Source organism: Sus scrofa, chromosome X, assembly GCF_000003025.6.
Source record: "Sus scrofa isolate TJ Tabasco breed Duroc chromosome X, Sscrofa11.1, whole genome shotgun sequence".
NCBI classification, from domain to species: Eukaryota; Metazoa; Chordata; class Mammalia; order Artiodactyla; family Suidae; genus Sus; species Sus scrofa.
In genome coordinates, this window is record NC_010461.5 from 31,391,940 (window position 1) to 31,414,129 (window position 22,190).

Consider the following 22,190-nt stretch of genomic DNA (forward strand, 5'->3'; position numbering starts at 1 on the left):
CCCACTGTAAATATGAAAAACTGTATTTTCCTTTGTTATTAATGAAAGGCTAGTTTAAGAGACATATATTAGTGATTCATTTTACATTTTTTATTTCAATTCAAAAAATTAATCTTATATTTAATTTTTTTCAGTATTTGAGACTCAATATTTTGTTTCCAATGCCTTAAAAAAATTCCAAGATCTCAATATCGGATCACCTCTATTTAATAATACCCTTGGATTTCCCATCGTGGCTCAGTGGTTAACGAATCCGACTAGGAACCATGAGGTTGCGGGTTCGATCCCTGGCCTTGCTCAGTGGGTTAAGGATCTGGCATTGCCATGAGCTGTGGTGCAGGTTGCAGACGCAGCTGGGATCCTGTGTTGCTGTGGCTCCGGCATCGGCAGGTGGCTACAGCTCTGATTGAACCCCTAGCCTGGGAACCTCCCTATGCCGTGGGAGTGGTCCTAGAAAAGGCAAAAAGACAAAAAAAAAAAAAAAAATCCTTTAAAAATGTTTATTACAGAAAGGTAGTATTTTAATATTAAACCTTTTCTCCCTAGTTCATTTAATGCCTTTAGTGACCTCAAACATCATTGGCTATTGCCAAGGCTATAAAAGTTACCTGCATTACTAATATTGCTTTGTATTTCGCATTGTATGTTGAAGGTTTAAAACCCACACTGATGAGAGTTGCTTCGATGTCAAATGGAAGAAGTTCTCCACCCTGAGGTTTTACCAAAACTCAAGGTCACTGCCAGGTAGGAAGTTTGTGGTGAATTGCTCAGCATGTCTGGGGAAAAAACTGTATATATCAACCTGTTATATTTGATTACCTCATTCTTTTTGTGAGACCTTAATGACTAGAGACTGTATCCTGCTACAGTAGCACTTATAGCCATCATCTATGAGCCTGAAACTTGTTGCTTTATGGGATTTTTACAGAATAATAGTCAGGAGGCATTTTTTTTAATTATTGAAAGTTGTTATTTTTCCCAGAGTGACAAAATGGAATCCTAAAGATTTTTTTCAATCACGTATTTATAGTGTACAAAGAAAAACTATAGTCCCTATAAAAATGAGAACAACTCACTGTCCCAAAAGAAAATCTAGTCATTTTTAAATTCATGTATAAAATAAACTGATCCCAATAGCTATCATAATGTTGCCAGACACATGTTTGTGTGCCCTGGGCATCATGAAGCCAAACAAACATAAACCTAGGAGTTTGGAGCAGAGAAAGCTTCATTACAGGGCCAAGCAAGGAGAACAGGTGGCTCCTGTGCACAAAAAAACAAATTTCTTCATGCTTTGGGGGGGGGAGAAGTTTTTATAGCCAAAATTTAGGGTGAGAGCTGCAGGGTATGTGGTTTTCTTCTGATTGGTGGGTGGTGAGGTAACAGGGCGGTGCTCCACAAATCCTGTTCTCAGCCTCAAGTTACCATCCTCTACCTGGGTGAGGGCTTTAGACGCTGAAGAAGAACTCAGATATATTATATATAGCCCTTGAGGAAGAACCTGGACCCTGCTTTTTAATTTCTGCACTGTTGTTTCTTGACTGCTCCTCCTTTGTTTCTGTATTCCTTTACTTCCCTAATTTGCATCTGTTTGAATCTGTCTTTTGGAACTCAGGGAAAGTTTAGGAGGCTGAATGAAGCCGATTTCCTAAAATAAGAAAGGAGAGACTAGGATTTGTACTGAGGGCGGGGTGGGGTGGAGACCAGGGTCTTGCTTATTTTCAATAAGGCTTTTTTGTTTATACTACTCTTCCATTGTGATATTTATTCACTCCTGTTTAGTTTTCCATTTGCTGAGTTGTAAGTACTTTACAGGCTCATTAAGTTCTTGGGCCTAAAAATGGATCGCAGTGATCTGAAGTGAATTGAGTGACATTTAAGAGTTAAGTGACCATCTTTATGCCAGGGTTAATTACATTTGAGATGAAGACTGAAAGAAGTTGAGGAACGTTTTGGCCAAGTAAGGCAGGGAGGAGCATACTGCATGGGGAGGTCATACATGAAGGAGTTTAAAATTCAAACTGATGGGAGATGGAGGTAGAAGGTAAAGTGCAGCCTCCAAAAATGGGTACAACAGTGAAAAGTAGATAAAGAAACAGGGGCATTTACATTGGAATTCACTGATCCATTGAGTAAATGTGTGTTGAATATTGTGGCAGAGGGTTTGAGGGGGGACTGTGGCTATGAAAGGCCTGGATTGGAACCCTAGTTCTATCAAGGTGCACGACGTCTGTTCATTTACTTAAATTGACCTCAGTTTTCTCATCTGTTAAGTGGACTTAACAACCCATATAAAGCCATCACGTCAGTGCTTGACATGTGAAAAGTATCAAGGATTAACCACTATTACTATGGTCATCATCGTTGTTGTTATTGTTTTAACATTCCATTACTACTGCTAGGCAATGATGTTGCCAAAACTCTGACTCTATCCGGCCATTGCCAAAGAGAAATGTGGAGACAGAGTTTGGGGTCAAGGAGAAAAAGATAGCTTTATTGTTTGGCCAGGTGAAGAGGGCCACAGCAGGCTAATGCCTTAAAGAAGGTGCCCTCCCCACCAAGGGAGTAGGAGGTGGTTTTGGGAGTGGAAAACAGGGCCAACCGGGCCGCAGATAAGGATCAGGGTAGAGGCAAGCTTGTATTGTCTTTCAAAGCTAGTGTTCAGAGGCCCCCAGAACTGGTTCTGGTGGTCTTCTCTTGCCAGAATAAAGACATCTTCATCAAGTATTTCTTCCATTTGTTGGGGTTTTAGTTCTGCAGAAAGGCTCAAAGATATTTATATATATATCCCTTAAGGAGGAACCAGAACCTTGCCATCCCCCTTCCCTGCTTAGCAACTGCCCTTTGGAACTCGGGGAAGGTCATAGAGGCTGAAGCTTATTTCCTAAAAATAAGAAATGGAGGACACAGAAAGGCTTGTGTACCCAGGAGGCTCACAGGGCCCTGCTCGGTTACAGTGATGCATGATCTAATAAATGAGAGATGAGTAAGACAGAGTGTCCATTCTCAAGAAGCTCAACCCAGTGCAGTAGAAATCATTGATTTAAAGGCAAATAACTATTAAAAATGTCTTACATACATTTCTAAAATATAAAAGATGAATATAAGATATTTAAAATATAAGTGACTTGTCACTAAAGTTGCATAGGGAACCAATCAGATATTGTTGTAATGATTATCATTTGTTTACTGATTTTCTAGTCATTCAGAACTGAGTTTGTGGCTTAGGGCAACCCAGTGGTTACTAGTATTTTTCTAGTATGTTTCATAATCAGAGTGTAAGAAGTTTCCTGTCTCTGAAGTGATTTCATTATAATTCCAGTCTTTTTAGAGTCCAACAAAAAATATGCAAAATATTCAAGAAGCTTAAAAACAAAATCTTATCTACAAAAAATTAGGAACTGAAAAGTCCCATAGATCTAGTAATGAAACTGACAGCACTTATGGCTTGAACCTAACCACAACCCAGATTGAAACTTAAACCCACGTGCTAGGACTCAAACCCAGCCAAAACCCAGATTGGGACTTGAACCCAGTTTTTAAATTAGAATCACTCACCCAGTGTTTGGACTTACTGAGGTTTAGGTTCTTTGTGCCTCAGTGCAAAAGGAATTTCAGCGAGAGAAAGTGATAAGCAAGAAAAAGATTTATTAAGATAGGATGCTTGTGGAGTTCCTGTCCTGGCGCAGTGGAAACGAATCCGCCTAGGAACCATGAGGTTGTGGGTTTGATCCCCGGCCTTTCTCAGTGGGTTAACGATCCAGCGTTGCCATGAGCTGTGGTGTAGGTAACAGACGTGGCTGGGATCCAGCGTTGCTGTGGCTGTGGTGTAGGCTGGCAGCTGTAGCTCTGATTGGACCCCTAGCCTGGGAACCTCCATATGCTGTGGGTGTGGCCCTAAAAGGTAAAAACAAACAAACAAAAAAAAAAACAAAATAGGAAGCTTGTGAGAGATGCAAGTGGGCAGGCAAGGAGGCTCTGCCCAGAGGATTAGGTGGGCTAGTTGTATAATCTGAGGGGAGTGGGGATGGGAAAAGACCACCTCTTCCTGTTTTTTAGAGTAGTAGCTCCTCCTTGGTATCTGTAAGAGAGTATTTGACCCTGTAAGGTCAGACTAGGACTGTCCTGGTGTTTATTCAAATCAACAGAAGGGTGGTCCTTAAACTCCTGGCCTTGGTCTGAATCTGAATGCATCCCCCACCCCATGACCTGAGGCATATACGCATATCTCGTGCCTCCACTAGTCAAGCAAGCCTGCCTTGTTCTGATGTCTTTCTTGAGCAATTATTAACTTACAGTGATCTCCCAAAGTTCCCTAGGTTTCCCTCTCTTTCTATGCTCCCTTATTGGGACTTAACACAACTACCTTTGTAACTATGCTATTCCATCCCTATCAGTATCAGTGACATATGAATTGCAGATATCAGAACTATATTCAGATGTCCCTTGGCTCTGTACACAGGTTCATGAATAATAAGGCCTCTTTATTAACAGTTTCAAAAATTAACATGTTCATATGCAGGAAGAAAAATAATTTTCCCTCTACCCTTTTAGGTTCTTGCTGAGGCATCTTGTAATAAAAGATTAAAAAGAGAAAAACATTTAATAACATATATACTTCCTATATAGATGGGAGAAACCCAGGAAAAACTGAGTAACTCTGAAATGGCCCAAGCCACCGCCTACCATCTTTAGCTAAATATGAAAAGAGATGTTGGAGTCAGGGAGAGGGAGCCAGCTTTGGGAGGTTACCAGGGATAATAAGGGTAAGGTTCTTATGCAGATATTAGTCCATTTCTTTTCTTTGATAAGAGTTTCTAGAGATTTAAAGTCACTCTTTTCTTCCTGGTTCAGAGAGGAAGACCCCTTTACAAATGGACATTTCCCTTATAAATGTAAATGTGTCTTACAAATGTCAAATTGTACCCACTTTTCAGATCTTTCCCTGTATCTGCTGTTTTTTAAAAATAAAGTAATCCACATGTCCCAAAGGCATATTTTGGAGTGACATATTCTCTTCTCCTTCATTAATAAGGATGCCTTGTGTTATATATAGCAGAAGTTTAAAATTTGCTATAATTCTAAAAAGCAACTGTTTTTAGAAAAATATGACTTACTCTTTTGTATTTCTTAAAATTCAGACACAGAAACCAAGTGTGAGATCTTGAGGAAAAAATGTTTATGGTGTTAAAACCCAAAATTTATCTGAGTAAATTTGAATATCTAATTTGCTTTATTCAGTAATACATGAATTGGGCAGCGTTACACCTAGCAAGTAGAAACATATTCCAAGGAGCTGTACAAAAGGAAGATTTTTAATGGCAGAAAGAGGATGGGACAAGAAAGTGGGGGAAAAAAAAAAAGGATTATTTCCAGCAAGCTCATCTTCCTTTGGGGGAATGGTGGGGATCTGTCATGCAGACTACCTCTCCAGTGTGGATCTGGAATTTCCAGATTGATTGGTTTAAAATTCCACTCAAGTAAAGGCTAAAACTGCAATTATGTTAGATACTAAGTTATGCTTTGCTGACATTAGGGTTAGTTCAAGTGACTCCACTTGGGGCCTGTGGTTTCTTTTTTTAACAATGAACATCAATGAGCTATGCAGTTTGTTCTTTAATACATTCTGCTATTTTTATTTTTTATGGCTGCACTGGTGGCCAGGGATCGAATCTGAGCCATAGCTGCGCTCTGTGTTGCAGCTGCAGCAATGCCAGATCCTTTAACCCACTGGGCTGGGCCGGGGATCAAACCCCCCATCTCCACAGCAATCCAAGCCACTGCAGTTGGATTCTTAACTCACTGTGCCACAGTGGAAACTCCTCTGCTAATTTTTTTTTAAACAAAATCCAGGCAGAACATTAAGTCTGTGCCTGGATGGAGAAAAAAGTCATTGATGAATGGCTCTATGCATGGATAATAAAAGTAATAGCCATCATTTATTAAGATCTGTCACATCAGATTTCAATCAAACCTCTTAAATGAACTTGGATGAAAGCTTTAACCAGGAATGAGGTGGATTTAGCATTTCCAGGAGAGAGCAGGGCAGTGGACAGAAGCCTGAAGTTTAGAACTATATTTCCTGGGGAAATAGAAACTACTAGTACTGTTTTCTTGATGGGAGTGAAAGGGGCTGATGGATTGGGAGATGTATTCACAGGCTGAATTTGGTGGTTGTCTGCCCTTGACACAAAACAGCACCTGCTGGTTGTGAACGTAGTCATCATCACTTACGGAAAAGTCATTACCTAACAGCTGTAACACACTGTTCCATTCCTATCTCTGTTACTGAACTCAGGTTCAGCTTCTCAGGGCTTGAAAGCTCATACTGGAGAGCAAAGTGTTGGTTGGAAAGGAAGGTTTGCTTTATTTAGGAGGGTGGCAGTCTGAGGAAGTGGGCTTGCGTGAAGATTCTGCTTGATTGTGAAAGCTTTTTAAAAGGAGAAAGAGGAAGCTAATCATTTGCAGACATCCTCCACCAGGTGGGCTTCTTAGTGCCTACAGAAGAACTCAAAGATACTGTTATGGATATTCCTTGAGCAGGAACTAGGATCCTCCTTTAACCACTGCACTATTGTTTCTTGACTGACATTCCCTTGTTTCTGCATTCTCTCCCTTCCCTGATTAGCAGCTGTTTGAATTTGCCCTTTGAAACTCAGAGAAGGTCAAGGAGATTGAGTGAGGCCTATTTCCTACAGATTAGAAATGGGGGACACAGAAAGCATTTGCACCTGGGAGGGCCCCACAGGATCCTGCTCACTTTCATCTCCTCCATGATTATGCGTGTATGCAAGCTCCTCCAGCCTCCACTGGAATTTTTGGCTCCTTCCAATGAGGAGAAAGCCTGAGCAGGGATGGCATTGGCCTTGAGGAATGCAGAAATGTAAGCAGACCAAGGACTTCGGGAAGCTCATGGGGGCCTCAATTAGAGCTATGTCAGTCCCACAAAGGCAGTGTGAAGGGGAAGAGGATGGCAAATATGAGACAGCTCAAAAATCTCCTCCCATTTAGGAGTTCCCGTTGTGGCGCAGTGGTTAACAAATCTGACTAGGAACCATGAGGTTGCAGGTATGGTCCCTGGCCTTGCTCAGTGGGTTAAGGATCTGGCGTTGCCGTGAGCTGTGGTGTAGGTCACAGACGTGGCTCAGATCCCGCGTTGCTGTGGCTGTGGTGTAGGCTGGTGGCTACAGCTCCAATTGGACCCCTAGCTTGGGAACCTCCATATGCCGTGGGAGTGGCCCTAGAAAAGGCAAAAAGACCAAAAAAAAAAAAAAAAAAAAGAACTCCTCCCATTTAGAGCCAGAGAGAAGAAACAGCAGGAGTCCAGACTGAGAAAAATAGATGTGTTATAAATGTATATTCAACCTGTAATTCAGGTTTTGCACAAATCCCTGTCACACAGATAGCTACCAGTGTGTTGGTTATTGTTACAGTTTTGCCATTATGGATGTTCAGACCTAATTGCTTAATGGTAGAGTGATCCAGATTTCCTTTGTGAGACAGATCTTTTTAAATTTGCTTCTTTTAAACTGAAAATTTTGCTGCTTTTAAACTGACTTCCCAATTATACACAGTAGTTCCCTAGTACTGACAGATACAGTTTGTGTAGTCTTAAGGTTTCATGAGTAGCACTGACATTGTACTAGCAGAGTGATTCAAATAGAAACAAGCATTTGAATTACACAAACTAGGGGAGAAGTAGCAAGTCACTGAGCCTGTCCTGTCCTTGAGCATCCCTAGCAAAATGTTGTTCTGCTTTAGTCATCCTATATGCAATTATAAACCAGGGTTTTATTTTGAAAACTACATCAAAAATTAAAGATGTCAGCTGTTGCTGATGATGTGAGAGGATAAAAATCGAAACAATTTGTCAAATTTGATTTTTGAAGAAAGACAAAAATGCTGGTGGCATTCAGTAGTGCAGTGTTGAAGCTGTAGTTTCAGCTCGTTCTGTATGATGTTGAATGGGCTGCCTACAGGTTATGTGAGGGAACAAAAAAACATGTTTTCTGAAATGACTTTAGTGGACGCTCAGGTCTGCAAAATATGCTCATCCAATTAAAAAAAAGCATTAGAGAGAATTGGAGAGTCATTTTAATTGAGGTTTGGGAAACGTATAACTTTTCAAAGAGAAATACGATTTCAGAGGCACTCAGCAGGTATTCCTTTATCATCGTTACTTCTACCTCCTTACAGCCAGCTAGGTTCATCTTTAACTTTACATGAGTCACAATATGCTGTAAGATTGGGTATGGAAGTGGCAAAATTCATTTCAATAGATTTAAAGAACATGTATCCTATATTTATAGAATTATTGAGAGTTTTCAGAAATTGATTTTTGTTTTGTTTACATGTTGCCATCTTTTAGGGGGAAATGATGCACTAGAGTTATAGTCACAATACTGGAAATGCAAGAACTTAAAGGCATTCCCATCTAGGATATTAAGTGCATATATTACCTCTAGTTATTTCATTTATTTAGCAGATATACTGAGTCCCTACATTCCTAATAGAGGACAGCAAGAAGTGTAACAAATGGTTCCTATATTTAAGTAGCTTGCAATCTACTTGGGATAATGAACTGTATAGACAAATACCTGGAAAAACAGAACCAACTAAAAATCGAAAAGGTAGCATATGTCAACAACTAAACAAGCGCTGTAGAAAATAAGGATTTTAGAAACTCACAATAGAAAGGAATATATGAGATGGACTGATCAAATAAACAGTGGAAACATACTTGAAAAGAATCACTCTGGTTATTCTAAGAATAGACTAGGTAGAAAAGGTGGAAAAAGAACAGTAAAGAATCTTTGCTGTAATCCAGGATGAAGATGTTGGTGGTTAGATCAAGATGGCTATAGTAGTAATGGTGAAAAGTACTTGGATTTTGGTTCTGTTTTATAGGTAATGTAAACAAATTTGCTAATGGATCACTTGTGGAGTGCAACCGAAACAGGGGAATCAATGTTTGCTCATAATTTCTTGGCCTGGAAGAATGCAATAATAAAATTATCATTTCCTGAGATGGGAGAACTTTAAAAAAAAATCACTTTAGGGGAGTCCCTGTTGTGGCTTAGTGGTAACGAACCCACTAGTAACCGTGAGGACGTGGGTTCAATCCCTGACCCCACTCAGTGTGTTAAGGATCTGGCATTGTTGTGAGCTTCAGTGGGTCACAGACCTGGCTCGGATCTGGTACTGCTGTGGCTGTTGCATATGCCAGTGGCTACAGCTCCGATTCAGCTCCTAGTCGAACTTGCATATGCTGTGGGTGGCCCTAAAAAGGCAAAAAAAAAAAAAAAAAAAAAAAAAAATCACATTGGGGAAAAATTCAAGAATTTTTTTGTGGGGGCAAGTTATCGATAAAGGTAATATTAGCATACAAATAGCGATGTTGAGTAGGTAATTGGTTTTATTAGCCTGAGATTTGGGGAAGAGGCCTAGGCTGGAAATACGATTTTTGGTTTCTTCAGAGTACAGATGGTGAAGACATTAGATTGGCAAAATCACCTAGAGAGGGAGTATGGATAGAACAACAGTCTGAGCTTAAGCCCTGGGACATTACAATGTTTAAAAATTAGGGAAATGAGAAAGGATAACTGATACAATCTGAAAAAAACTAGCAGTAACAGAGGAGAAAATCCAAGGGAGTGCGATGCTCTGAGGATGATGTGGGCACAGTGGTTCAAGACAGAAGGAGTGATGAACTGCACTAGATGATGGACACACGTTAAGTGATACGAGGAGTAAGAATTGACCTTTTACTGAAAGTGTGGAGAGAGTAAAACATCCCAGAGGCAGTGGTACTGGATACTTCATCTCTGGAGATGCTGGAGTCATGGAGAGCCTTGCCAGGGACGATATAGGAGAGTGACATTGAACTAGTTGCTAAGAAGGAGTGTCTTTAAAATGACAGTATAAAGGGAGAGTAGAGGTGGGAGATTCTGATGTCATGAGCATCACAGCTGGTACTCGAATGAGGAGGGCAGTGAACAACGTAGAGTGGCAATAGTAAGGAAGTATCTGCCCAACACCAGACCCAGTGATCTGTGGAGTCATGGGATGGGAGGTTTAGTATCTCATTTCTGAGGCTTTAAATGTCTGTATTTGCCAACACTCCTCCATGGATTTTTAAATACCCCCCAAGAGGGGTATTACGGCCCCTGGTTGAAAACCACTGGAGCTATTTCCAAAGCTCATTTGCCTTTTCTGATTTTTTGTTGTTATTGACACTGCCTCAATTATGTGACCTTCTCGAGCTTGTAAAATGCAGTGCACATCTACACCAGTGTTATTTTTACATAGCCTAACAATCCTTTGTATCTGGGGTTGGCAAGGTTTCCAGGAGATACTTCTTCACCTGGTGTTTTGCAAGACTTCTGTTTTATTGATTTACATTTTTAGCCATGGACTCCTTTGCTCAAAGAAGTTTTATAGAAGCACCAATGAATAAACAAATGAAATAGAGCATTTCTTTTTAAATACTAAGGGTTTGTATGTGTTTTGCTGGTGGTGGGGGGTTACTGAGGAAGAGAATGGGGTGGCACTTTGTAAAAATAACAACCTGAATACAAAAGGATTACAGTCTGATAGAAGAATTCTAGACCCAGGATGTGGTGACAGGTATTTATAGAAATTATCCCTTCCTCTATGTGGTATTCCTTAAATTATACTGCCCAGTAGGATACCCATTCTGCCAACATCTGCCAAAGCTAATGCTGGAGAAAACTCTAATGGAACAGGGGTGTTTAATAGCTTTCTCAGTGCTTTTGCTATTGAAAAAATAGCTGGCAGATCTGTGTTCTTTAGCCTACTACAGATCAGAATGATCTGAATCTGAAATTCACAGAACACTGAGCTAGAGATATGAATAGCCATGTCTCTGTTGAAGTGGAAGGGAGGTGACAAAGACTTGCCTTGACCAAACCTTAAACAGGTTCTTCTATGCCCTCTTATCAGTGAGGACTTGACTTTGGGCTTCTGCATTGATCCTTGCTGAGTCAAATACTAGCAAGAATCCTTTTAAGTCAGTTTAGAGAGAATACTCCACCCCCCCCCTTTTTTTATTACTCAATGAATTTATTACATTTATAGTTGTACAATGATCACCACGATCCAATTTTATAGGATTTCCATCCCACACTCCTAGTGCATCCTGCCGCACCCCAAACTGTCTGCTTTGGAAACCATATGTTTTTCAATGTCTTTGCCAAGCTTCACAATCATGAGTTCTCATTGATGAAGACACTTGCCAAACTTTTAAGAAAAAAGACATTAGATCTGTGATCATCTAGACCTCAAGAGGAGGGGAAAGTCATTTTTTCATCAGAACATGATTGACTCCCCTCCAAGGAAGTAAGTGCCCAGTGCCATCAACTGCTCCTAAACTTGCAAGAGAAAATAACCCTGTAAGTTGAAGGGCACTCTACCAAGTTTCTCATTGATATAGGAGCAAAACATTCCACTTTTAGCATCACTTCATTTCCTGTCCCCCTTCCTTGGAGTCCAAAACTTTAACAGTGATGGGTTTGATAGTTTGCCTCATGATTTCGTCTATCTCAACCTGTTAATAATTCTATGGGATCTTTTAAAGCTCAAAACAACTTCTTCCTTCTCAGTTCTGCCACCCAAGTAAATCTGTTAGGGAGGGATCTTCTCATGAATTATGGTATCAGTGTTTATTGTCCCTCTGAAGGACTTCTTCCTACAGGTCCTCAGCTCCTCCCTGTCATGTCTATGTCCACCAAGGGCTTTGTCCAACTTGCCTGAGTTTCTTTGCCCCTTTCAACCTAGTACTTATTTAATTAAAGATTTAAATCAACTGTTAGATAAAATTCCGAGTTCCTGTCGTGGCTCAGAGGAAACAAGTCTGACTAATATCCATGAGTTCACAAGTTTGATCCCTGGACTCTCTCAGTGGGTTAAGGATCTGGTGTTACTATGGCTGTGGTGTACACTGGCAGCTATAGCTCTGATTTTACCCCTAGCCTGGGAACCTCAATATGCTGTGGATGCGGCCCTAAAAAGACTAAAAAAAAAAAAAAAACCCACAAAAACCTAAAAAAAACCTGTTAGATAAAATTTCTTCTTATTTATGTGCAAAAAAAAAATTTCTACCAATATTGAACACATGCAGGTTGTAGAACCCCTTAAAGTGGAAATAGATTCTTTCACATCCCTTCCTGAGATTTTTCAATATCTAAAACCAGAAGGACTTCAGAGACTTTGCCCAATATTCCAAAGTTTATTAGCCAAAAATGCTTTTTCTTCACTTTTAGTCCATGTAATACTCCCATTTTGGCCATTAACAAATGGGAAAGGATGTCAGTTCAAGGTCTGACATCTCTCAGTAAAATCATCAAATCTAGATTTTCTTTGATACCTAATCCTAATACTGTCCTGTCTGTTATCTCCTCCAGTACCCAGTATTTCAGTCATTGATTTATATTCAGCTATTTATTTATTTATTTTTAGTATTCCCCTTCCCAAGGAATCCTAATACTTGCTTGCCTTTACTAGGAAAACCAAAAATATATCTGGACAGTTATGCCTCAAAAATTTACTGAGGTGACTCCCTACTCTTGGATACACTGAATGCCAATTTGAAAGACTTAAAAAAAATCCCAGAAGACTCTGCAGTAATCCAACACAAAAATGACCTCCTTATATGTTCTGGCAGTTATGAAAGTTCCCTTCTGGATACTGAATACCTTCCAAGAGTGGGTCACAGGATGGCTAGAGACAGAACTCAGTTATGCTCTCTGTATGTCTCATATCCTGATCTTGACATCTCAGTCATAAGAAAAACTATCTCTGCACATCAAGTATCTACCATCCAACATTTTTCTCTCCCTTAAACAAAATGATAGCTTGAGAGATTTTGGGGAGTCTTATGGGATATTGTAATGTGTAGATTCTTAATTTTCCTATGATTGCTTTACCCCTCTATTCTATGACTAGGGAGTCATCCCCAAAACCAGTAATCTGGAATCTCCTATACAAAGATGCTTTTGAGAACCTCTGCTTTCACCTTCCACCCTTGGACTTCCTAATTACTTGCTCCCTTTTCTCTTATTTCCTCATGAATGAGAGAATCATGCCATTGTAGTATCATCCAAGAGGCCTATTGGATACCAGAGATCTGAGAAGTATAGCTTGACCTTAGACCTAGTAGTTGAGGCACCCTTTTACCTGTGAACTTTGTCCACAGTTGTCAAAATTGTCCATGCTACCTCTGATTTAGTATTAGGTCATCTCCTTGACATAAATGTTCCTCATGTTGTATAGACCCAATTTCCTAGTGAATATGCACGGTACTGTTTCACACCTTGACCTCTCACTCTTCCTCTCTCACATCACCTATCAGAAACTTAACCCTGCTTGCTTGACCCACTGACAGAATCTCCCATGATTGTTTTGTTATACTAGATAATTATCTTATTTTAGGCTAGATTTATCAGAAAACTCTTCCCCTCAAGCTGATCTCATTATTTATGTTCATGGCCCCTCCCTCCAGAAGGAGTATGGGACCTTCCAGGTTGGATATACTATCACTGAGCAACACATCTCTTGAATATCAGGCTCTGCTAAATGTGTTTTTTTGTTTGTTTGCATCTGCGACCTACACCACAGCTCATGGCAACATCACAGCCAGGGATCGAACCCGCCACCTCGTGGTTCCTAGTTGGATTCGTTTCTGCTGCGCCATGGCAGAAACTCTGGCTCTGCTGAATGTTAAGTCAGCTCAAGTGGCTGAATTAATTGATCGCATTCAGACTTGCCTACAAAGTAGAGGGCAAGATTAACATTTATATGGATAGGAGTTCCTTTTCTCATTGAAAGATGGGCCCTATTTTCCCTCTCTTAATTATAACTAGTAGAATGGAGCTGAAGGGATGCTGCACAACTTCTGTGTCTAGGTGAGACAGTGTCCTCTGTCTTCCACCTTAGAATGAATACTCTATAGGAAACCAGTCCTCATGTAGAAAATGCATCTACTGGGAGATATATAATATAGAGATTATATGTAGATACATCTGTTGACAGTCCCAGCTGAGCTGCGGGTGAACAACCAGCATAAACTGCCAGTCATGAGAATTAGCCAGTCAAACCTTAAGGTAACTATGGACATGACCACCATGGGACTGCACCTGTAGGGCAGAACTTCAGTAATTAAAATGCACCAAAAATGTACCCCAAGCCTATATATCGAATGTAATTATTGAGGAAAATTCTATTTGCTACTAAATATTTTTTTAAAAAACCTAGCAGTGTCAATATGTGTAAGGCTTGCCTTATTACATTCCCAGAGCCAAAGTTATAGAAAATAAGAGTCTTTATAAAATATTCTGCCAGCATATTTTGATTACTTGATAATTCTAAGTAATTCCCTCAATATAAGAGAATCATGTGAGTTCAGGGCAGGAGAATCAATTTTCTTTCATATTTTGAATTCCTTTGACATATATAATTTAATATCATAGAATTCCTGATAAATGCAATCTTTCCTTAGGAAAATATTTATTAAAAATTAATGAAGTAGGTCTATTTCATATTGCTTTTGAGGCTGTTTTTAAAATTAGCACATGCAGAAATACCACAGAATAGAAGATAAAAGCTGCTTCTAGTTTGAAACAAACACTTAACAGTAATTAGGGGGATTAATTAAAAATTAATTCAGATTTATTGCTTTCTTTTTTGTTTCTTCTATACAAATGTTTTGCTATACTTGCCTCTTTTATTCTCTTTTAAAAAAAATACCAGGGCATAAAGCATCAGACCTTACTACATCAGAAACTGAATCTGGTGTCATATATTTTCCAGTGATACCCATAGCCAAACTACCATAGAGACATTAAAAACATCAAGATACTCAGTGAAAATACAAAATTAAACCAAATGCCAAGCCGAAGAAATTAATTCATAATTGGCTTAGTATTCTCTCAAAGGCTTAGGGAATGTGGAAAGGTAATCCAAATGTCAACTTGAAATTGGATTGAGAAGAAATGAATAAATGTAGGAGAATAAAGAAAGCAAAAGTCGAGCTTCTGATTTATTATTCCGAAAAAGTTGGGCAAGACATAGATGCAAAATTATCAGTTTTAGAGTTCCCTTGTGGAGCAGTGGGTTAGAGATCTGGTGTTATTACTGCAGGAGCTTGGGTCACTGCTGTGGCATGGATTTGATCCCTTGCTTGAGAACTTCTATATGCTGTGGGTATGGCCAATAAATTTACCATTTTTTCATGGAAAATAATATGTTCAACATAAAGGTGTAAAATATTAATGTTAGTATTATTACTACTACAGTAATCTACTAAAATTAGTATGATATCTCCACAACTGAAAGCAAGTCTTATTGGTGTATGAATTAAATTCTATATTTAGTATTATGTAATATGCCCCTGTGCTTCCTCATCCTCTTCCTGAACCTAAATATGGGCCTGTGTTCTCTGTCTCCAGTTAACTAATTGCAGGCAGAATTCCCCAGTCATGTTTAAAGATGAATTATAACAATGAATTTTTTTTCCAACTTAGAAATAATCATGATAGCATTCTTGCAGAAAATTCAAACATTTCAATGTCATCCAGAATTTTTAGACTTCTGTGTTGATTGTAATCTCTTATAACTCATTATTGAATTACTTAATTTTATCTGTCAAAAGCAATCACAAGTGAGGCAATAGAGGATGAAACTTGTGTTATTTTAATAGAAATTATTTGGTTGCTCTGTTTTCATCAAATTATATGCAGGATACCGTACAGGATGATTAATTAACAAGGACACAATATAATAGCTCAATTATCCCAAACTATGGATTAACCAAGGAAGAATAAAGAAAATTTTACTTGTTAAAGGCCCATAAAAGTTACGAAGTCAGTTTAAGTTGTTGTGTTTTAGGTAGAATACATTGGGGTATATATTTAGTTAATTTTCACCTACACCACAAATTTGTGATGTAGATCATCTAAAATACACTCCTAGTAGCGAAGGTTCTATGCAAACCCCAAGTGTTATTCAGGCCAGATGAACATACAGAACTGAAAGAAGGAAAATCAATTTCCTACACAAGAGGCAAATATCTCAGAGTAAACAAGTAGAATAGTACAATCCACTGCCTGCCAAATAAGTAGAAATTTGTTTTTGCACTTCTGATTGCAAAGGGAGCAATTTTCAGCTTGAACAGACTAGGAAAGTTAGGCAGAACATTTCCTCATGGAAGAGGAGCAGAGCTCTCATTCATGCCCATAGCTGGATTTCTTTGGAACTTATCAACCCATTTAAAAAATCCTATTGTTTATAATAAACAGTATATTTAGAAAAGACTATATATGTAGAGTAATGGCTTTCTCCAGTAAATAAGGATAAGAATTGCCACAACATAAAACGAACACCTGACTGCTCTTTTAAAAATATCTTTAAGGAGTTCTCATTGTGGCAGAGTGGAAGCAAATCTGACTGGTATCCATGAGGATGTGGGTTTGATCCCCAAGCTTGCTCAGTGGGTCAGGGATCCCTCGTTGCTGTGGCTGTGGTGTAGGCTGGCAGCTGCAGCTCTGATTCAACTCCTAGCCTGGGAACTTTCATATGTCACAGGTGCGGCCCCAAAAAAATCTTTTAAAGTTTTAAAAAATTTCTGATAAAGAAAAGTAATTAATTATATATGTAAGTATAACCCAGAAACCCAAGAAATATAGCAAGGATCTCTTTTTTCCCAAGAGTACTTCAAAGCAAATTTATATTCAGCGATTACTGAGATCATCATCAACTTGTTTGTTACTTATTGTAGAAACCAGAGTGCTTAGGGATTTTCATTCTTTGTAGGTGTACCTATTAACCATCTCTTACATGCCTGGCATGGTGCTGGTTGCTGGGATACAGGATGACCATGGTTCCTTCCCTTATTGAACCCAGCTCATGCTGATAGCAGACATTTCATAAGTAAGGACAACACCATGGATCATTACTAAAGAGAACAATGGTGTGGTGGGTTTTTTTTTAATTTATTTTTTGTTGTTATTTCCCCCAACACACTTTTTTTTCCCCACTGTACAGCATGGGGACCCAGTTACACATACATGTATACATAATTTTTTCTCCCATTGTCATGCTGTGTTGTAAGTATCTAGACATAGTTCTCAGTGCTACACAGCAGGATCTCACTGTTAGTCCATTCCAAAAGCAATAGTTTGCATCCGTTAACCCCAAGCTCCCAATCCCTCCCACTCCCCCCACCCCCCGGGCAACCACAAGTCTGTTCTCTAAGTCCATGATTTTCTTTCCTGTGGAAAGGTTCATTTGTGCTGTATATTAGATACCAGATATGAGTGATATCATCTGGTATTTCTCTTTATATTTCTGACTGACTTACTTTACTCAGTATGAGAGTCTCTAGTTCCATCCATGTTGCTGCAAGTGGCATTATGTAAGCTGGTACAGCCACTATGGACAACAGTATGGAGGTACCTTAGAAATCTATATATAGAACTACCATATGATCCAGCAGTCCCACTCTCGAGCATATATCCAGACAAAACTTGCCTTAAAAAAAAAAAAACAAACGCACCCACATGTTCATTGCAGCTCTATTCACATTAGGCAAGACATGGAAACAACCCAAATGTCCATTAACAGATTATTGGATTAGGAAAATGTGGTATATATACACAATGGAATACTACTCAGCCATAAAAAAGAATGAAATAATGTCTTTTGCAGCAACATGGATGGAACTAGACACTCTCATCCTGAGTGAAGTAAGTCAGAAGGTATGGTGTTTTTAATAGAGCAATACTTCTAGCTTTCCAGTATGCTTCCAGAAGGATATGATATTTAGGTTGAGGCATGAGGAAAGAGTAGGAATCAGTAGGTTCAGGGACACTGATGTTCTTTCCAAATCAGCTTTCATGAAGGAAGGATTTATTCTCCAAGCTGGTGAGAATGCAGCTGGCTGATAGCACCTGTCAGGCTTCTCTAGAAGTGTCCTCACCTGAAGAGCGCTACTTTATCCAAAGACACCCCTCCTTCCATGGGGGCTGCCTGCATTCAGTGACTAGCCAATGCAAAGATGTACAAACAAGGCCTTCTCACTTCAAACTGGGATAAATTAGAAGAGTTAAGAGTGTGGATGAATCTTTGTTGGGTTTGCATCTTGGCTCAGTTTCTCCCTCTGCCAAATCCTGCATTTTTTTCTTTTGTCAACTTGTGCTGATTCCTAAGAGCACTCCTTGCACCATGAGGCTCTGACTGGCCTCTGCAGCAACTTGTTACCCCCTACATTTCCTCAGCTTCATTCTCTCAGCCACACTGGCCTTCAGTGGTCCCATGTCGACATCCTTCTTCCTTTCCACAGTAGGACCTTTGCCCAAGTGGTTTCTTCTGCCCAAAATCTTCTCTTCTGCTTTTGCCTTCTTAACCTCTCTGCAGCCTTCAAATCTCTCTCTCTCTTTTTTTTTCTTCACTTTTTAGGGCCGAACCTATGGTATATGGAGGTTCCCAGGCTAGGGTTCAAATCAGAGCTACAGCTGCCAGCCACAGCCACAGCAACACGGGATCTGAGCCACTTCTGTGATCTACACCACAGCTCACTGCAATGCCGGATCCTTAACCCACTGAGCAAGGCCAGGGATCAAACTTGCGTCCTCATGGATACCGGTGGGATTCATTTTCACTGCCCCACAGTGGGAACTCCTCAAATCTCTCTTACAGTTAGAGTTTACCTGACCTTCACAACTGAGTGACGTTTCCTTATATGTATTTAGAACACGGTTTACTTCTTGTAAAAAAGTAAACAAGTACGATAGCACAGTTAAAATTTCATGGTTTTTTTTGGTATGATAATTTAGTTGATACATTGAGTAAATTAATGAATGATAAAGTAATTGATGACTAAAAGGAAACTGACCCATTATTAGATGGGTGGTAACATTTCTTAGATTTGAACGTTCAGCTCACACAGGACAATTTTTTTTTAAATTTTTTCTTTTATAGAACCTGCATGAGATGATTTTTAGATCTACTTATTCTGCTTTTTTCATTTTTTAAGTTTTATTAAAGTATGTTTGATTTACAATGTTGTGATAACGTCTGCTGTACAACAAAGTAATTCACATATACACACATCCAACCTTTTTCAGATTATTTTCCTATATAATCACAGAATATTGAGTAGCATTCCCTCTGCTGTTGGCCAGTCATCCCATAGACCACAGTGTGCATATTCCAGTCCCAAATACCTAATCCATCTCTCCCTGCAACCTGTCCCCTCGGGTAACCCTAAGTTTGTTTTCAAAGTTTGTGAGTCTGTTTCTGTTCACAAATAAGTTCATTTGTATCCTTTTTTTAGATTCTATAAATAAGTAATATCATCTGTTATTTGTCTTTCTCTTTCTGATTTGCTTCACTTAATATGCTGATCTCTAGGTCCATCTATGTTGCTGCAAATAGTATTATTTTGTTCCTTTATGACTGAATAATATTCCATTGTGGAGAGTGTGTGTGTGTGTGTGTATGCCATATTTTCCATTCCTCTCTTAATTGGTTGCTTTTATGTCTTGGCTATTATAAATAGTACTGCTAGGAACATTGAGGTTCATGTATCTTTTTGAATTATGGTTTTCTCTGGATAGATGCCTAGGAGTGGGATTGCTGAATCATATTGTAGTTCTTTTTTTTTTTAATTTTATGGCCATACTCGTGCATGTGGAAGTTCTTGGGTCAGGGATTAATTCTGAGCCACAGCTGTGCCCTGCATACACCGCAGTTACTGAAACGCCAGATGCTTTAACCCACTGCACTGGGCCGGGGATCAAATATGCACCTCTGCAGCAACTTGAGCTGCTGCAGTTGGATTCTTAACCCACTGCACCACAGTGGGAACTCCCTATTGTAGTTTTATTTTTAGTTTTTGAAGGAACATTAATACTGTTTTGCATAATGGTTGTACCATTTAGATCCTCAGCAACAGTGTAGGAGGGTTCCCTTTTCTCCACACCCTCTCCAGAATTTATTATTTGTAGACTGTTTGATGATGGCTATTCTGACTGGTGTAAGGTAGTAGTACCTCATTAGAGTTTTGATTTGCGTTTCTTTCTTTCTTTCTTTCTTTCTTTTTTTTTTTTTTTTTTTTTTTTTTTTTTTTGTCTTTTTGCCTATTCTATGGCCGCTCCTACGGCCTCCTGCGGAGGTTCCCAGGCTAGGGGTCTAATTGGAGCTGTAGCCACCAGCCTATGCCAGAGCCACAGCAACGTGGGATCCGAGCCGAGTCTGCAACCTACAACATAGCTCAAGGCAATGCCGGATCCTTAACCCACTGAGCAAGGCCAGGGATTGAACCTGCAACCTCATGGTTCTTAGATTCGTCAACCACTGCGCCACGACGGGAACTCCCAGATTTGCATTTCTCTTATAATTAGGGATGTTGAGCATCTTTTTATGTGGTTTTTGGCCATCTGTACGTCTTCTTTGGGAAAATGTCTATATCGATCTTCTGCCCATTTTTTGAATTGGTTCATTGTTTTTGTGATAATGAGCTGCATGAGTTGTTTGTACTTTTTGGAGATTAATCCCTTTTCAGTTGCTTTGTTTCCAAATATTTTCTTGGATTCTGTGATGTGAGTTGTCTCTTCATCTATTTTGAGGTTTTTTTTTTTTTTTTGGTATGCTTTCCTTTGTTGTGCAGATCTTTTAAATTTTAATTAGGTCCCATTTTTTAAATTTTTGTTTTATTTTCATTAATCCAGGAGGTGAATCTAAAAGATAGTGCCATGGTTTATGTCAGAGAGTGTTCTGCCTATGTTTTCTTCTAAGAGTTTTATACTATCCAGTTTTATATTTAGGTCTTTATTCCATTTTGAATTTATTTTTGTGTACAGTGTTAGAGTGTGTTTTAATTTCATTCTTTTATATGTGGCTGTTGAGTTTCCCAGTGCCACTTATTGAATAGACTGTCATTTATCCATTGAATATTCTTGCCTCCTTTGTCATAGATTAGTTGACCATAGGAGCATGGGTTTTTTTCTAGGCTTTCTCTCCCGCTCCATTGATCTATATTTCTGTTCTTAAGCCAGAACCGTACTATTTTTATGACTATACATTTGTAGTATAGTCTGAAGTTAGGGAGCCTGATTCCTCCAGCTGTTTTTCTTTCTCAGGATTGCTTTGGCTATTCATGGTCTTTTGTGTTTCCATACAGATTAACAATTTTTATTGTTCTATTTCTGTGAAAAATGCCATTGGTAATTTGAAAGAAATTGCCATGCATCTGTAGATTGCCTTAGGTAGTACAGTCATTTTGACGGTATTGATTCTTCCAATCCAACAGCATGGTATGTCTTTCTATCTGTTTGTATCATCCTCACTTTCTTTCAACAGTAATTTACAGTTTTCATAGTATAGGTCTTTTACCTCTTTAAGTAGGTTTATTTCTAGATATTTTATTCTTTTTGATGTTAAGATAAATGGGATTATTTCCATAATTTCTCTTTCAGATATTTCATTGTTAATATATAGAAATGCAGTCTATGTCTGTGTGTTAATTGTGTATCCTGCTATTTTACTGAATTCATTGATAAACTCTGATAGTTTTCTGATAACATCTTTAGGATTTTCTATGTATAGTATCATTTCATCTGCAAATAGTGACAGTTTTACTTCTTTTCTAATTTGAAATCCTTTTATTTCTTTTTCTTCTCTGGTTGCCGTTGGTAGAACTTCTGAAACTATGTTGAATAAAAGTGGCAAGAGTGGACATCCTTGTCTTGTTCCTGATCTTTAAGGAAATGCTTTCAGCTTTTCACCATTGAGAATGATGTTAGCTGTGGGTTTGTCATATATGGACTTTATTGTGTTGATGTAGGTTCCCTCTATGCCCACTTTCTGGAGGTTCAGTTTTTTATCATAAATGGATGTTGGACTTTTTCAAAAGCTTTTTCTGCATCTGTTGAGATGATCATATGATTTTTATTCTTCAGTATGTTAATGTGGTATATCACACTGGTTGATGTGTGGATATTGAAAAATCCTTTCATCCCTGTGGTAAATCCCACTTGGGGATAAATCCCACTTGAGCATAGTGTATATTCCTTTAATGTCTTGTTGGATTTGGTTTACTGGTATTTTATTGAGGATTATTGCATTTATTCTCATCAGTGTTATTGGGCTGTAATTTTCTTTTTTTTGTTGTTATC

The 22,190-nt window shown here is 38.9% G+C and overlaps 1 protein-coding gene across 3 annotated transcripts in view; it reads left to right on the top strand.

Annotated features, from left to right (window-relative positions):
* Nucleotides 1-22,190, top strand: part of LOC100623332 (melanoma-associated antigen B16-like) — a 363,390-nt gene that overhangs the window by 34,148 nt on the left and 307,052 nt on the right. For all 3 annotated transcript variants that reach the window (XR_002340724.1, XM_021080265.1, XM_021080266.1), the window contains one exon: nucleotides 653-744. The gene's annotated coding sequence lies outside the window, so the exon portion shown is untranslated. The remainder of the gene's footprint in view (nucleotides 1-652; nucleotides 745-22,190) is intronic.